The sequence below is a fragment of the Physcomitrium patens genome, chromosome 14, assembly GCF_059467195.1.
Source record: "Physcomitrium patens ecotype Gransden chromosome 14, ASM5946719v1, whole genome shotgun sequence".
NCBI lineage: Eukaryota > Viridiplantae > Streptophyta > Bryopsida > Funariales > Funariaceae > Physcomitrium > Physcomitrium patens.
This window is the reverse complement of record NC_143423.1, coordinates 5953880-5967920: the sequence shown is the minus strand read 5'-3', so window position 1 is coordinate 5967920 and position 14041 is coordinate 5953880. Positions and strand designations below refer to the sequence as shown.

At 28.4% G+C, this 14041-nt stretch overlaps 1 long non-coding RNA gene across 1 annotated transcript; it reads left to right on the top strand.

The window, feature by feature from the left end:
* The first annotated feature begins 10430 nt into the window (after window positions 1–10430).
* Window positions 10431–13269, top strand: LOC112291175 (uncharacterized). Its single transcript, XR_002972364.3, has 2 exons — window positions 10431–12817; window positions 13127–13269. It is a non-coding gene; the product is annotated as an uncharacterized LOC112291175 (long non-coding RNA).
* The last annotated feature ends 772 nt before the right edge of the window (window positions 13270–14041 follow it).

Below are 14041 nucleotides of genomic sequence, written 5' to 3'. Positions count from 1 at the left end.
TGATTTTGTTGAAAAAATATCTTTTTGATCAATATAATATTTGATATTTATAAAGTATAAAATTTTCTTTTTTAAAAAAATTTATGATATTAGATCCAAGTTTTAAGAATTCATCAACTATGTATAAATTTCTATTCAATTCCAACTTCTTAGTTATCCAACCTATACATCGTAAGTCAAATTTATTAAAATTTTACTAAAAAAACATGATCTTTCTTACTTCTTATTATTTTTAAACCAATATAATTTTATATTGGAAAACTTAGATACATTTTTGGTAAAATTTTGATCTATAAATTTAATAAATATGAAGCAAATTGTATATCAGCTAAAGAAATTTAAATTTTCTAACAAAAAAATTAATTTTTATCTATATATATATATATATATATATATATATATATATATCTTAATTTTGACAATTAATAATTGATGTTAAATGAGATGGGATTAAATTTATGAGTCAATTTTTCTTTAAGTTATAACATGATATTAAGAAATTATTTCTCAACTTCTTTGATTTTCAAACTTTGAGTCAATTTTTCTTTAAGTTATAACATGATATTAAGAAATTATTTCTCAACTTCTTTGATCTTCAAACTTTGAGTCAAATCATTATCTTTGTTATCAAATACAATAACATATTTTTTGAATCATAATAAAAAAGTTGTATATTAACTTCAATTCTTCTATACTTTTGTTACAAATACTTTAACCAATGAAAGTAATAATCAAATGTAGAAGATATGAAAATTGATGCTATACATCTCAAATCTCTATAATACAAAAGACAATTCAATATCCATAAGAAGAAACTTATCTAATTATAAAGAATCAAAACTTGTTGCTTAATAATGTCCTAAGAAGCAGCAAAATTATAAGACTAGGAGTTAATTCTAAAACAAGATATTACATTAAAAATAAAATTGTCCAACAACATTAAAGAATGTGTAGTTGGATTCTTGTACTACATTATCTTATAAAGATATTGTATTATTTTTGGAATCCTTTGCTTGTTGTTTTAGTAGAAGTTGGTTTAGGAACTAAAAACCTATTGTTTATACTTGTTCATGGTTAAATCCAATGCCTTTGTTTTATTTTGTTTTTTTTGTTTTTTTTTTTTTATAAAAATCTTGTTAAATTTTATAAAATATTATTGCTACAAAAAATTATATATGTATATTTAGAAGTCATATATGGACAACTATTATCTTTAAGAGAAGTCATCTACAAAACTACTAAAAGTAATTGTAAAAGATTATAAAAGTCTAGTGGTATTTATTATTATAAAATCTTCAACCGATTTTATAAATTTAAGCTTAGTGTAGTTGAAAAAAATACTATTCTTAAATAGATTGGAAATCTTGTAGTCTTGAATTTCTTCTTGTCTTATCCAAAAAAATAAATAATAAAAAATTAATCTTATGTCTAGAAAATTCAAACCTTTATTTGTGGAAGTTAGAGCATTTATAAGATTTGTAAAAGAAGAAAATCTATTTTTTATTTATACAATAGCAATTATCCATTTGAATAAAGATTGCAATAGAATTTCAAAGTAATTTAAATATTTTAAAGATATATTTAAAAAGAAAAATATTGATATATTACAAAAACAGACATCAACCTTACTAGTGTGCAATTGACTTTTACAAAGTAACCCAACTACTTTTTGGACCAATTTACAACTTATAGCAAAATGAAGTTGTTCTTTTGAAGGAGTATATTGATAAAAATCTTGAATATATATATATATATATATATATATATAAAATCTCTTATAAGTGCACCAATTTTGTTTTTGAAGAAAAAAATAGATTCTTGCAAATATCTTTGAATTATTGCAAACTCAACAAATTGACTACTAAGAATTTTTATCCTCCATCTTTCATGTTCAAGCTCCTAGATTATTTTAATGAAGTTAAGATCTATATTAAATTTTTTTTATAAAGAACTAATAATTTAATGTATATGAAAGAAGAAAATGAAAAAAAGACTATATTTTAATCTAAGTATGGCCCATTTTAAATTTAATATTATACTTTATAGATTTATAAATGCATTAATTACTTTCCAAAATTTGAAAAAAAATATATTTTTAATTTTTTAGATAATGATTTTGTGTGTTATTTGGAAAATATTCTTATCAATTTTTAGAATATAAAAGAACATAAACAACATGTTTTTTGTATACTATAAAAAAGTAGAGATACATAATTAGATTCTAAGATAAATAAATAAATAAATAAAATAATTGAAGTAAAGTTTTTATAATATATTATGAAAATTGTTAATACTACATCCTCAATTTATATTGCTACATTCTATGTGACCTCCTTGTAGACAACTAGCTAATAATATGTCTCGTCCTTTCTCCCATTTTTTTCTATTTTGACTTTAAGAAATGGTCGTAGTTGAGAAAGAGACAATAAATATTGAATGAAAAAATAGGTTATGAGGTATTTTTTCAAAATATGTATTTGCATCAAAAATTATTAAATTTAATTTTTTATTTGATTTCTATAAATATAAAAACTTGATTTTTATTTATTCTATTTTTGGATCAATATTAAATTTAATTTTAGACTATTAAATGCACCTTAAGCTTAAAATCTTGTTTTTTAGTCAATTTAAGACTTGTAAAGGTCATATAGGCTGCAGCAATATTGATTAGAAATGTAGTGTTAATAATTCTCTATATCATTAAATATTTTTTAATATAAAAAATAAATATTAATCATAAAATTTATCATATTGTATTTTATTTTATTTTTTTTAATTAATAAGTTTAACTAAGAGATTTATAACAAAAAAACTTCTTTTTATTATTTATGTATTTTAAAAACAAAAACATTATCTAAAAGAATTTTCAATCCTAATCATAGATTATATTGAATATATGAACCTCTAGTATATTATGTCATCATATGTCTTATCTTGTTGCTAAAATTGTTTGAGCATGTCTTTGTTACAATTTGTATTCAATATTATGTATTAGCTTAAAAAAAATAAAAAATTACAAATCTTATTAGATATTTTGTTTAAACATCCTTATCTTGTATATATATATATATATATAGTATATATGATTATCAATAGTATCATGTTATGATACAACTATTGAATTAAAAGATAAATAAAGACCAAAATATGTACAAAGAACTTATTTAAAATATTATCACATTTTTTTCAAAAAATCATAATTAATAAATTAAGCATAATTAAAATTTTGATATTTTATGTTGTTGTTTTACTTTTTTTTTCAAAAAAAGACCTATGTTTACTTTGTAGGATTATACATGGAATAAAGTTTTGGTTTTTAATAAGATTTTTTTTGAATAATAAAATTAGAGTCTATATTTTGAATTATTTTTTGATTTTTGTATTAAATTTATGGTTAGTCTATTCAAAGTCATTGAATGTATATGGGTTGAGTGTGTGTCTTGTATTTTGGATTTTTTTTTTTTTTTATAAGATTAAAAGTTATTGAAATTCAAGTGCAATAAGGTACTGGTCATTAAAACTTGATTTTATAATTAACAAATCAGCTTTAAAATAGGAGTAAATTCTAACAAGGTACTTAGATGGCAACTGGCCTTTTAAAAACCTCACAAAGATTTCGTTGTAAATACTCCAAATATCTCCCCATGTTCTGCATGTCTATCACCAAAATCCATCGTGTTCGGTACAAAAATGTACCTACAATTGGCAGTATGAGATGGCTGCGAAGTAAAAGTCATCTGACTTTGTTGATCCATCATGGAATGGAGTAAACTCTGCATTATGTATAGGTCTATTGTTGAGTGAGATCACCTTTTGTCTGACTAATTACTAGTGGAGTTGTTACTGTATTTGAATGATCTGCATTCAATCTGAAATTGTTGTTACTGTGTCGAGGAGCGTGGCCAAAGTTAACACACATTGATGTTTTTAGATTGTTGTGGGGTATCCAGAAAAACCTGCAACGTGTTTCTTAGTGCAGAGTAACGCTTCGTAACCCATTTAGAAAGTTGTTCAAGACCCTGGTGTGTGATTCAACTCAGTGAATGCCATGTTCTCAGGTTGCCATGGCTCCACCCCATGTCTCTTAAGCATGTTAGCTAAGTAATATTTATTGTGTTAATATCACATTTTGCTCAAGAAGAAATATATATATAGCAACAAGTTAAAGTGATATTGTATTGATTATCCAACGCTACAGGAGTTACAGTTAAAAGGACTGTAGAGGGCACTTGTTGTTGGGCATCCGTTCACCTGTGGAAAGACAAGCAAACCATGTGGGTTGATGAATCATTCGTTGCTATTTGGGTGAACGTTATTTATATGATTGCGTGGGTCACACTACAAAACTTCTGTAGTCTTGTGAGAAATAGAGTCTGTTTGTAATCGAAATGATGATTTTGGAAACTGTGAACAGTTCAACTCGTCTTCCTTCCGTCGACTAAAAGCTTAGGATCATTTCCTTCTTGATCACTTCAATTCCGTTGGGCCAATGAGTTCCGTGTAAACACACTGGTTACCTCATGTGCGATGCATCCCATTCTGCGTGAGGGTCTTTGAACGCTAGCCAATTGCTCGAATCGTTAAGAAATTCGACATTCTTCCTAAGCATGGAACAATTAGCCGGTAATTCCTCGAACCACTGAGGTTCCCATTCCTGGATGCAGTCCAACTACTTATGTTCCATTCTTTCCTTGATAAGGAGACGGATCTAACCTCGGAGCTCGCGAGCTCGCTGTAAATGAATGAGACTTCGTCGGTTCAGAGTAAAGTCTCAATCACTGGAATAATGAGAAATGGGATACTCAGAAAGAGAGAGAGAGAGAGAGCGACAGAGGTTGTGAGAACGAGCTGTGGGCACAATTACCTAACGCTTAAATCAATGACAGACACATAAACAGGACTTCTCTGGCACGATCTAGACGTGTTGTGAGTGTGATTTCGACGAGAGTCACGGTTGTAATTAACGTGGTCCAGGACCTGGACTTGACTGAGCTAAATTGGGCATCATCTAATGACATCTTTTCATTTTTTATTTTTAGAAAACCGTTCTTCGTTTTATGACTATTTGGGTCTCTTTACAGCACTCTATATCACAAGTGTTTTCATGCATGAGTAGATGATGCTTCCTGTGGAGGTATGAAGTTGGACGTCTTTTTATTGGGCTGGATGCGGAAAGACCCAAATCACCAGTAAATCAACAAGACTATTAAGAGGTGGAAATGAAGAAAGTATGAAATGGTAACAGTAACTACAAATGATTTTGTTCAAACAGTCATGCAGAATTTTATTTCAACGTGTAGTGGATTTAGTGTTGTTTGAGTTAGACAAGTGTTGAGAATAGCATTTGGATAAGAATTGATGTTTGTAAATTAGAATTGGCTACTGCAAAACATTAAAGGTGGTTGTGACAGTGTATTTAACAAATGAAGATGATATCAGAACGTTCAATATTGCACATTCATGCTTTCTTCGAAGAATATTTGTGAGATTATTACAGGATGTGCTTGTGAAACGAAAACCATTCATTATAAATTTTTAATTAATTAATTCTTTTCATCTAATTTTGTTGTTGCTACTGTTGTTATTTTTTTGATTTTTTGTTTGTTTGTTTTTTTGTTTTTTTCATTTTTATCTTATTCTAATAAAATTTATAAATTTTAAACTATTGATACAGCTTCATGAAATTTCCTATTGTATGATTTGTGACATGATATTGTTAGATGTTTTTTGAATGTTTATTTTACATATTTTATTCTTCAAAATCATAAAAACATCTAATTTTTTGAACCATCTTACAAGGCAAGGACATTGTCAAAGACATGAATCCAAATAAACTTTAGAAATATATAAATGTACATATATATATATAAATATATATAGATATCAAAATCACTGTTGCAAAGTTTATATAAAAGCTTACTAAGAATTGCAAGGTTTGCAAATTAGGTGTCTAGATTGTAGAATGCCTCTACAAATAACTTTCTAAAGGCAAAAAACTTCTTTAAAATGTTATTTTTTCTATATTACATTCTTATAAATTCAAATCATATTTTTAAAAATTATTTAATTCTTTTACAATATAAGTAATTTATTTAATACGTTTTAAGTGAATTATAATTATTTTTATTCACCAAGATATTATTATTATTAAATTTATTCATATATGTAATTAAATTAATATATAATTTCTAATATTTTAGTTTTTAAAATTAAAAAATTAAAAAATACATAATTTAGTTAATAATTAAATATATAATAATAGATATTTTCTATTGGATAAATTTCTGATAATAATAATAAAATTACATAATTTTCTTGATGATAATAATTGATGGTATAATATCAATATTTGTTCAATTCTTGATTTGTACAGCTTATTTGTCCATAGATATATTGATAAAAAATAAAAAAAACAAAAGTATTTTTATTTTTACTGTCCTAAAAGCTTTCTTCTAAACTTACATACAAATATAAGATTTTTATTACATCTAATTTTGATTTTATTTTGTATAATTAATATATTAATTTTTTTACAAATATATCAAATGTTTTGTAAAATATAAAAAATGCATTATTTTAGTTAAATTATCTACTATTAAGTAATATAATTGTAAAAATTTAGGGGTGGTGAATTTGAAATAAATATCTTAAATTAGTGTAAAACATGTAATAATTAAAAAAAAAATCCATACATTAGGTGATGTGAAATTTTTGTCCATAGGCAGATATTACACGATTAGACATATGATGTGATAGCCTTTTATATTCAAAGCCACTAAAAATATATATTCAAGCTATTACATCATATCTATTTTTTAAGATTTTAACAATACGTTATTCATCAAAAAATTTAAAAAGATTGAAGCATTTATATAATTAAAAAGCATGAAGTTTTATTTCAAATGTCCATATATGGTTTAGAGCTTAGTTTTCTTTTTCTTTTTCTTTTTTACATACTATATTCTTTTTTTTACAAAAATATATTTTAGTATAAATTCGAACTTTAATTAATCAATTATATATTATAAAAACAAAAAATAAAAGTTAACAATATTTAATGGTTAATTTCTTTGATCAGTTACAATCTATACCAGATTCATCTTTTTCTTATAGAAATTAGTTGGCATATTTGAATTTTAAGTTAATTTTTTTTAAAATTATTTGTCATCTTTTTCTGTGAGAACAACCAATTTTTTCTATAAATTAATTGTAAATTAGTCCAAATGGTTTTGAACTTATTCTTGAAGATGATTTATACAATTAAAAAATAATAATCAAGTGTAATACTCACATTGTTTTTTCAAATGTATTTTTATGTTCTTTATATAGTTTTAAAATTTTCATACAAGCTCCATTTAAATGGAGATTATGTGTTATATATATATATATATATATATATATATACTCCATCTTGTGTAAAAATATTATTCTAACAAATAGAAGATTTAATTCTATATCTTACAACTTGATTTTTATCATGATATACTCTCATGAAGAAAATATTAAAGATTATGCATTATCTAATGTATTTAAAAATTATTTTCTTCTATTTACAATAATTCAAAAATAATATAATTTTTTGAGATCTTAATTACAAAAATACCATTGAATTATTCTTATTATGTTTAAGTATTCATATTAAAAGAGTTTTTTAGATAACTTTTCTAAAAATATGATCATCTTTATATGACTTTTAGATGTATTTACTTAAATATTTTTTAATAAAATTTTTCTATTACATTTAGTGGAATTTTTATTAAAAATAACTATCATAAGGTCTTAAATTTATCAAAAATAAAGAAAAAGATAATATATAAATTTTAGATTCTAAACATATTAATGTTATAAAGTATAAATTTTAAATATAACTTGAGAATTTTACAATATAATGTAAAAATATCCAAATACATAATTTTTGTTGTAATTATTAAGAACAAAAATTTAAAGAAAATAATTCATTCTTTTGTTACTATAAAAAAAAAACAAAAAACAAAAAACAAAAAAATAACAAAAAAATAACAAAAACAAAAAACAAAAACAAACAAACAAACAAACAAACATAAAGAGATAGCTAAAAGATAGAAAAAGAAGCTAGAATAGCTATTAATAATTAGAAAGAAGCTAAAAAATCATGTCCAACAATAGAATGCAAGAAAGGTGTTGATAAAATTGATGATAACTTTAGTTTTGCCTTCATTCATACTTGCTACTAAGTCACCTTGTGGAAGTTTTTTACAAACCACAAGGCTTACGGACCAAACATCAAGTTGTAGATTGCCTCTGATAGAACTTTTTAAAAGTAAGAAACTTACAAAAGAAAACTAAATAACTATATGGCATATTCATTGGAGTTTAAATATCTAATCTATGTCTAAGAAACTTCTTTAAATTAAAAAAAATCTATTTAATAATAAATTTATACTTTTACCTACTTACTTCTACATATTTAAGTAATATAGGTATTTATTACCATGGTTAGTCAAAATTATTTTTTAATTCAATATTTTATTTTAAAATTATATGTATATATATATATATATATATATATATGGGTTTTTTTTTTTCTTAATAATACTAGGTAATATAATTTGATTCTATACAACATAATTTATTTTTTCAGATATAGATATTATTTTGAAATGTTTGAATTACACATATTAATTTTTCGTATCATTTATGTCTAATTGTATATTTTATTAATAAAATCACAATATTATATAAGTATAAAATCATTAAAATTTCATCATTTGTTTTTTGAGTTGAATTCTAAACAATCAAATATTGCATTTGACAACATGACTAATTGTGAAATCCAATATTTGAAAATCAGGTAAAATAAGCAAATAAATTCTTAAATAATAATGTAATTTATAAAGCATTTTAAACTAATATCTTTTTAAACATTGATATAAGCTTTGAATTTTTTTATTTGTACACAAATATAATTTTTTTATTGAAAATATTAGATTTTGTTAGTTGCTACATAAACAACATTATATTTACCATAAATTGATTAAAATTCTACTAGAAATGTATATAAGTTATTCAAGAAGCTAGACAAATGTATTAAAGAAATTTATGTATATTTGCTATTGATAAGAAAATAAGAAAAGATATATATATATATATATATATACACATATTTTCATAAGGTAAGAAAAGAATAAAAGAATAAAAACATTGGAATAATTGTTGCTAAGTATAAAAAACCAAAAATTATTCAATCAAGATTAGAGTATAAGAAAAATATTAAAAGTATTAAAAATAATTTTAATGAATAATATATATTTATATATATATTAATTAGAAAATAACCATATAGAGATTTTTAAAAAATCATGAGGCTGATGAACCAAGTTAATAGATGTTTTCATATATTTTTTAATATAAAACATGTGTCTGTTCAAACTTCTCCTAATATATATATATATATATATATATATATGTATATATATATGTATATATGTATGTATATATATATGTATATATGTATGTATATATGTATGTATATATATATATGTATATATGTATGTATATTTATATATATATGTATATATAACTACCACTTAAGAAAAAAAATTGGTAGTATTTTTAGAAGATATTATTTATGAAAAATGTGTGTATTTATTTTTATATTTAAAAATTTATAATTGTAATATGTATATCTATATATCTATATATATATATATATATATATATACATATTTATTTATTTATTTATAAATATCAAATTACATAAAATTCATGAGTTATACAATTAATCACTACATCAAATCAAGTACCTCAAAGGGTTTCTCTCAGTTGTGAATTATACACCAAAAACTAAGAATTCTAGATTCAAACCCAATCAAACAAAACTACTCACTCTGCAATGGAAGCCTGTCACCTTCTCCATAAGAGCCTTATGAAATCAAGCTCCACCTCTCTGTAAAATTTACAACCAAGCATAGGAATTATCCCTTCTGTTTCAAAAGCAATTAATCAACTAATTACTGTAAAGAAAACAAAAAGACAAGCCACTGCAAGTGCAGATTCCTTAGAGAAGGAAGAGCATTGGAGGAGTCAAATGGCAACTACAAAAGGTGGGCATCAGACTATCTTTTCTCTGGACCCGTTTTACAAAGATTTGTATGGTTCAGAAAGCCGCTAGCCATGTTGTCCACTGATCCGCACTTTCGTAATAGTTCTGATTTCCTTCTGTACTATTGTCGCTCCTTTCTGTCCCTTCCTCCTGTGGAGTGTAGACTCTAGGGTGTCCAGTAGTGTAAAGCGGCCCTCACTCCCAAGTGAAAGCGTAGCAGCATCCTGGTACCTGAACAGGAAACCTCCATGGCGCCGACCATCGATATCTGCAACACTCAGACTCAATTGTCGCGTCGAATTGGAGAAAAGTCATCTCGGAGCTTGAAACAGTCTAGAGGTGTAAAAGGAAAAACTGATACTATGAAATGCGAATACGAAATGAATAAAGCAAAACTGGCTCGATGCGTGCCGAAGCAATAGCTCCAGCATGAGTGCGTGCTCTGTGCATGTGTACCCAGTCCGTGGAACGATTCCTCGACACCCAGCTTCTGACATGGTGCTCTGCACTGGCACGCCTGCTGCAGATCCCCGGAAGCGATACTTCACTACTTACAGCAGTCCTGATCTGAATCGCTTTCTTAAAGGCAATGAGTAATTGATGGACTGCGCTTCTCAGGAGTTTTCATGTTGCGGTTAACAACCAACCAGAGGTGGATTAGATGGGTTTGCGCCGGAAATATCCAGAGCTCCATGTGTGAGAGAGGCGGCAGCTCCTCTATTACTGCAATCTACATACGCGAGTCAAAACACAGCCTCTACGGTGGCCCTGATGGTCTAAACGTCTGCATTCTATATATGCGTTCTGTGTTGACAATTGTATTGTCAGGGAAATGAAACCGCATGTCGGTCGGTTGGTTTCACTTTTGCAGTTACTTCGAACTAGTGTCTAATGTATATTGTGATGTTATAAGTTGAATGAGGAATTCCCTTCAAAAATATAGATGTGAACAGTACTTCAACTTGAGTTCTATCGGGGAAAAATAATAAAGTTGGAATTTATTCTACTGGGAATTAGAAGTCAACAGGTTAACTTCTACTATCATGAGCGGTCGTTTGCGTAGAATGATGTAAGTTTGCAGAAAAAATGGAAGGTGAATCTATTTTATATCAATGAAAGCAATAACTTTGAGCTCTGTTGGAAATGGTAGTATTGAACTGCTAATAGACTCCTCATGTAGGAAAAACTTCGGGTTCACGTCGGACGTCGAATTAGCCACATTGCTGCTCTCTAGGAACTGGATTGGCATCGGGAATTCCGGATTTCGAAGAATGTGCAGAAAGGCCAGACTGGAAAATTTCACTGGGTGTTTGCTCGTTGATCGACACATTCAAAATTCATGTCTTCAGTGATCCGATCCACAGATCACGCAAATCTGTTTCTCGATTTTTCTGGCATTGCGTCGAAATGTGTTAAGCTCAGTAAAATTACTGGACGGCCTCGAAGTGGACAACCTTTTCACCGACGTAAACATAATAATGAACTATAATTTTGACACGTAATTCCAAAGTTTGAACCACACCTGCTTTTTCACATTAAAAACAAAACGATCTTTTCACGACTGCATTCCACAGGATGTGACCAGCACAACCAAAGGCCTGCAATGCCCCTTCGGATGGTGACGTGGTACGAATACCATACAACATGTACCACCCTCTGCAAAGGATTTTTTTTTTTTACTATGCGCACATATTCAAAGGGATCTGGTCAAGATACGGCGGCGGTTACCCGGCACGGAATTGTGGTTGCAATTAGTGCTTGTGCGGTGCAAGGTGTGCACCATTGCACAAAGGAGCAGATATTACTACGCGCTTCTCGGTGTCAAGAGCGCAGTAACACTTCAAAATTACCAGTATTGCCGGTGGTTGCTGTTGTTGAGGATCAAGATTGTTGGTGTCTGGAGCTGCGAGTACGTGGACAAGCAGGGTACATTCATTACACCTGCCTCTTGTGCAGGAGACCTGTTCAGGTCGACGTGTCAATGCAGCATGAGGCACGTCCAAATCTTAGATGTGGTGGTCATGCTCTCATTGCTGGCATGACAATGGTGAAGCTTCAACTTGAATGTCCAGGAATTAATTCCAGTAAATATTTTGAGCAATCTCAATGATGTGTAATGATCATCGGCTGCAAAACCACTCAACGTAGGCATTTATGAACGGTAATGTACCAAATTGAAACGATAGACTTCAACGATTCAGTTCGAGCTTATCCGTAAAGTGCGCCCCAGTAACTTGCACAGTTTTACTTCAAGAGTGCTTATGTATGCAACTGAACTTTCATTAACACTTGCTGTTAATCTTTGCCAGGAGCATGGTTTTTGTAACAGAGCCTCGCATGCATAGGTCCGGCTGCTTGCCACGTACTGTCCCTGAGCGAAAGTCGGATCCCTTGACGATAGCTGGCGATTCTTCTAGACCACAACTCGCAAATCTGCTTTGTACAGATTTCAGATTAAAGACGTGTGCTCCTGCTCGGTACGGAGCAGGCCGCGCGCCCAGGACCCACATCTTCTTCGATAGTTTAGTGCTTTGTGCGAGTGGTGAAGATGGATTGTAACAAGTTCGTTGTCACTGAACTTGTCTTCTTTCTTTTGGCACCGACCTTGATTCTGCTTCGTAGGTTGAATGCGTGGACACTTTCTTCTCTGAAAGTTTATAGGGTGCTCCTTTGGAGTGATTTTGTATTCGGACGAGTTTTCTCCACATCGACGATAGCAAGTACAGTGCGTTGGAGGTCTTGTTTCTCAACTAGACTTGAATACGAAAGTAATAGTACATGAGGAACATCCTTTTGCACCTCTCTCGTGCTCTCGCGTTGTTAAGCTGATCAGTTCCTTGTTCCAAGGCTGGTGACGATTTGTATAACCCTTAGACACTCAATTCAGCATAGTTCTATTACAAAGGCGTTTGTTGTAGCAGCAATCTTGGTTTGTGTATTCTCTAACTTCTATGTTGAAGAAACTTCTCACAATAGCCAAAATCACTTTCTCTACAAACCAAGTACAGTTGTGTGTTTACTGATCCTCTTCATGATTGTGGATAGTTCAAGACACTGCAGTTGCAAACTACAGGTACTTGAGGATTCTCTACTAAGCAAGACTTTCAGAAGTCCATCTCCATTTCAAAACTCTTCTTGTAAGTTATCAAGATCTAAATAATTGGAATAACAATGCTTTTCTACAGAGACATCGAGTTGGTTTGTATCACAGTGTAGAGTGAATCCTGTTCGAAATAGTTACAGACGTTGTTTTGCAGTCATAAGAGCAATTGTTATTCACATGAATACTCTCATCTTCATTTGCATTTGTTGTTGAAATCGAAACCTCTGTTAGTCTAACTGGATTGTTTAGACCTGTAAAAAGCCAATAACATCGCCCATGTCGACCATCATAGCACTACTTCCATGAAACAAAGTTGTCTGACAGGATACACAGCTATGATCAAACAACTTTGTTTTTTCAGATGCAAGAATACTTTCATCTTCATTACTTGTTGAGTATTTCTGATCTCCAAAATGATTGCAACTAGATTTTGGACAGGAATGCTAGACATTGATGGTTTTGTCTTTTGCTGCCTCTTACCTGGGATAAATATAGCAGATACTTTGACTGAATGTTGACCTTCGTTCTGTTTGACTGAATGTTGACCTTCTTTTTGTTATTTGTAAAGTTTGGGTACTAGAACCTTCTTCAGGTTACTTGAAATTGTGTTCTTCTTTGTATTACATGTGTTTGAAAAACTACTGCTCTTTTGTTCATATTTTGTAAAAATATAAAGAACTTTTAAAAATAGAGAGTGTTGATTTTATCAAATATCTTTATACAGTTGTATTGTATGTGTCTGAAAAATGACTGCTCTTTTGGTTATATTTTGTAAAAATGTAAAAAACTTTTAAAAATGGAGAATGTTGATTTTTTCAAATATCTTTGCACAATTCAATTGTATGTGTCTGAAAAAT